Raw genomic sequence first — 4,447 nt, forward strand, 5'->3', positions numbered from 1 at the left:
TAATAACCCATTTTTTTTAAATCACAATTTAAAGTGTTTATTTTCCATATTATCCTTATTTAAAGTGTATCATTTATTACTATTAGTCTATAGTCATAACATTTAAGGCTTAATACATAGTTTGACCCCTGAACTTGTACCCTTTTACCCATCTAACCCTCAAACTTAACGTCTCACCTATCGAACTCCTGAACTTGTTAAATAACCCGATTTGACCCCCGAACTTGATAAATACGTAAACATTGAACCCCTCCGTACACAATTTCTTCTAGAATGTTTCAAGTGACAGGTGGACACGAAGAGTTCAATATTTACATATTTATCAAGTTCAGGGGTCAAATCGGATTATTTAACAAGTTCAGAGGTTCGATAGGTGAGACGTTAAGTTTAGAGGTTAGATGGGTAAAAGGGTACAAGTTCAGGGGTCAAACTATGTATTAAGCCTAACATTTAATAAGGATATGATAGGAAAAGTGAAGATAAATTTGTGAAAAGTTAGAGCATTAATTGTTTTTCTTAAACTGTGTAAAAAGGGGAAAGTGGACTATTATTTTGGGATGGAGGGAATATAACACAATCGATGCACCATGTCATTGGTATAACAAACCAATAATGCGTTCAATATGTGAAAAATTTAATGAGAGAAAAAAAATTAAAAAAATTTCTATCGCAAATACTCAGTGTGAAAATGACAACCTGCAACAGTTACATGAGACATTTTTACTAATTATTTAATTAATAAAATAATAACTAATTTATCTATTCTAGCAATGGTTAAGGTATTATTTTTTCATTTTACATGAATATGAGTCGCTAGTAATAGGTAAAGAAGATCATTTATATCAGCACTAGATAAAAACGTTAAATTTAACATTTCAAATAATACGAGTTTATCCATAGCAATTTTACATTATATGCATAGTTTAGCAATAAATATAGATAATTTATACACTAAAAGATTATATTTGTACATCATACGCGTATGTGTGTGTGTCTATATATATATATATACATCGAATATGTATGTATGTATATATATATAACTAGATCACTGAATGTTTTTAAACGTATAATGTAGATAGAAAAATATGATAATTGAAGGAAAATAGATTACCTTTACCACACACAATAAGGAATAGGGTTAATTTCATAAAAGTAGCGACCTTTATACGAATTTTTATTTTAATCACGACTTTTAAAATTGTCATATAAAACCATGACCTTTCATTTTTTTCAAATCTATCACTGATTATTTTTCCGGTGAATTTTACCTTTCATTTTTTTTCAAATATGCCGGATTATGGTTGCCACGTCATCAAAAATACACCAAAAATTGATTTGGTGATAGATTTGAACAAATGAAAAGTCGTGATTTTATATGGCAACTTTAAAAATTGTGAATAAAATGAAAATTCGTGTAAAGGTCGTGACTTTTTAAGAAATTAACCATGAGGAATAATGTTAGCACCTTTAGCCATACAAAGACTGGATTCGTAAATTTGCCAAAAACAATCTCTGCATTTGAGATGGCCAATTCTGTCACCACCATAAACATCTATTGAAAAAAAGCTTTTTGAAAACGAAATATATTTGTTATAACGATTTTGCAAGTAAAATATTTATAGTGATTTCAAACTTGTTACGGATTTCAGAACTATTATTTTCATTTTCTAACACTAGTTTTGGTCCGAGAAATCAGGTCGTAACATCACCCATTTAGAATTTTTCAACACATGACTTGTTTTATTGTGAAGTTCTCTCACACTTTACTTCATCTTAACAAACTCAAACTATTGTTATATATTAATGTATATTATATTTATTTTATAACCAAAAAGAATAAATTATTATTCCCGCACTTTAAAATAATTATATTTTTGATATAATTCTTTTCTAAAATTAATTTTTTAAAAATTAATTTTTTAAATAATTCTCTGTACATTATTTTACTTTTTTAAAAATAATTATTTTAAATTTCTTTTAAATATTTTTTTACATTTTTAAAATTCGTTGATAATTCATCGCTGATCAACCTAAAATTCATTTCTATTTATCTATAGACACTAAAATGTCGCTAAATAGCGACAAATTTTACCATCCGTCGCTATTTTTCAATATAAAATCTTGTCGCATTGCTTCGCGCCAAATAGTCGACAAATCCGTTGCTAAAATCTGTTAGCAATTGCTTGCGCCAACTTTGTGCCTAAATTACCGATGGATTTCTTTGCGAATCCACAAGTAATTTAGCGGTGGAAAAATCCGTCTCCGATTACAGATTTTGCGATAAGAATGTGATCCTTCGCGAAAATCAAATTTCTGATAGTGTATATAGAAGTCTGAATTTTTTTCTGTAATATTTTTTAGCTCATGCAAACTTTTTAAGGTTTTTCTTTTATCTAACATTGTTGAGCTAATGCTATTTATCATTTATGAAAAAAAAAACTTTCTTAAATTAATCGAATTCAGAAAACAAATTATTGAGAATAAAAAAAAACACATTATAAAATACATATATATTTATTCTTTATCCATATAATATTTATATTAAAAATGTATCAAATAATTATAAAATACAATTGAAATCAAAATTAAAATAATAATATATAATTCCTTCAAAGATATAAAGTCATTCTAGAAATGTGATGTCCAAAGCTAAACCCAAAAAGTGATGAAATTGTAACACCGCTCCAAAATTAGCATCTCCTTGTTTTAGAACGAATTAGAAACATTTCTGTTCAAATAAACACATAACGTATTAGTAACATAAACAATGATAATCACTCTTTTGAAAAAAATATAAATTTTAACTTTATTTTAAATGTTTAATGTTCTTTTTAATTTATAGGTGAATTAATAGTTGCACTAAATAAGTATTGTAATAATGTCTTTTTTCATTAATAATTCATGATTGCTACAAGTTGTTTTGGATAAATGTTGAACAATAAATTAGCACATCTATAAGAGTATATATGACAAAAGAAAAAAAAGGATAAATAGAGTACTAATTGAAAAATTATATAACATAACCGCTGCACCATGTCATTGATATAACAAACCAATAATGCGTTCAATATGTGAAAATTTAATAACAGAAAAAAAAATTAAAAAATTTCTATCGCAAATATTCAGTGTAAAAATGACAATCTACAACTGTTACATGAGAAATTTTTACTAATTATTTTAATTAATAAAATAATAACTAATTTGTCTATTCTAGCAACGGTTAAGGTATTATTGTTTCATTTTACATGAATAGGAGTCGCTGGCAATAGGTAAAGAAGATCATCTATATCATCACCGGATAAAAAACGTTAAATTTAACATTTCAAATAAAATTAGTTTATCTATAGCAGTTTTATATTATATGCATGTTTTAGCAATAAATATAGATAATTTATACACTGAAAGTTTATATTTTTCGACACATACATCATGTCTGTATATATATATATATAACTCGATTACTGAATGTTTTTAAACATATAATGTAGATAGAAAAATATGATAATTGAAGGAAAATTGATTACCTTTATCACACACAATAAGGAGTAAGGTCAGCACCTTGAGGCATACAAAAACTGGTTTTGTTAATTTGCCAAAAACAATTTCTGCATTTGAGATGGCCAAGCATGTGACCACCGTAAACATCTATTGGAAAATCAAGACTGTCACCAAAGCCACAAGCAAATTTAGTCCTTCCAAAAATGTTAGGTCTAAAGCTAAACACAAAAGATGTATTCACTTTTAAATCTTTTACACCAAAATCATTATCACTCGATTTGCAATGAAGCTTAATAGACGGGTCTACATAGTTAGTTATCGTCATCCTAACCCTTTTTGGAAGAAATGAGAATGCATCGCTTGATGATACTAGCAATGCGAACATCAATAGCACGAAATATTCGCTCTTGAAAGATTTCATTATTACTTTTTAATTAATTTTATAAGATTAGCTTCTGAGGTTTTTATTTATAGGTCAATTGTTGCTTCATATAAGCAATAGTTATTTACTTTAATTAGCAAATGGTAGTACTTAATTTATCCATTCCATCGATGATTATGTTTATTTTGCATCAAGTAGTCACTAATAATATACTTTTTAATGAATATCACTAATAATAGTTGAAGAAGATAATATTAGCTTGATACAAATAATAGTTTGCTTAATTTAGTAACCACTATTTCGATTCTATATAACAGACATTTCAATTAAAGAGCTTACTTCATTCTCTATTTTAAAATTTGTTTCCGATAAATTTAATTACTATATTTTTTTAAATATTTTATTTTTATATTTATATAGGGATTGAATTCATAGAATTTATAGACTAGGGTTTAAATTAAGGTTTTTTCTATTAATATTATCTCGTCATAGTAAACACATATATCCATTTTAAATATATCATTAAAAACTTACATATAAAGAAAATACAATGATTCATAAAGA

At 26.4% G+C, this 4,447-nt stretch overlaps 1 long non-coding RNA gene across 1 annotated transcript; it reads right to left on the reverse strand.

Annotated features, from left to right (window-relative positions):
- Window positions 1-2,498: 2,498 nt before the first annotated feature.
- LOC126686275 (uncharacterized) lies at window positions 2,499-3,952 on the reverse strand. The gene is made up of 2 exons (XR_007643869.2): window positions 3,528-3,952; window positions 2,499-2,731 (listed from the first exon to the last, which is right to left on the reverse strand). It is a non-coding gene; the product is annotated as an uncharacterized LOC126686275 (long non-coding RNA).
- Window positions 3,953-4,447: the final 495 nt, after the last annotated feature.

The sequence above is a fragment of the Mercurialis annua genome, linkage group LG6 (genome assembly GCF_937616625.2).
Source record: "Mercurialis annua linkage group LG6, ddMerAnnu1.2, whole genome shotgun sequence".
In the NCBI taxonomy this organism is placed as follows: domain Eukaryota; kingdom Viridiplantae; phylum Streptophyta; class Magnoliopsida; order Malpighiales; family Euphorbiaceae; genus Mercurialis; species Mercurialis annua.